This window comes from Notothenia coriiceps, unplaced genomic scaffold, assembly GCF_000735185.1.
Source record: "Notothenia coriiceps isolate Sejong01 unplaced genomic scaffold, NC01 NC01_scaffold00016293, whole genome shotgun sequence".
NCBI classification, from domain to species: Eukaryota; Metazoa; Chordata; class Actinopteri; order Perciformes; family Nototheniidae; genus Notothenia; species Notothenia coriiceps.
In genome coordinates this window covers 61,137-61,404 of record NW_011348994.1, presented here as the reverse complement: position 1 = coordinate 61,404, position 268 = coordinate 61,137, and the positions used below count along the sequence as shown (strand labels likewise).

Below are 268 nucleotides of genomic sequence, written 5' to 3'. Positions count from 1 at the left end.
GGGGGGGGGGGTTGGGTGAAGGAGGATTGAAACAAAGAGTTCTGCCATTTCAGAAAGAGACGCCAGAGAGGAAGGCAGAAACAGAGAGCGGTGATATATAGTGACAAAGGAGCTGTGGGAGCCAAAAGAAAAGTAGAAGTAAAGCAGTGTGAAATGTGACACTTCCCAACGAGATAGGGATAGGGCAGGTCAGCACAACTTTGACATGCTCATAGGAAAACGCCTGTCTACTCCCTACCTCCCCAATCCTCAACCCACCCAAAAAACA

General features: G+C 48.9%; 1 protein-coding gene across 1 annotated transcript in view; it reads right to left on the bottom strand.

Moving 5' to 3' along the window:
* Nucleotides 1–268, bottom strand: part of LOC104949498 (desmoplakin-like) — an 8,023-nt gene that overhangs the window by 167 nt on the left and 7,588 nt on the right. The window lies entirely within an intron of this gene.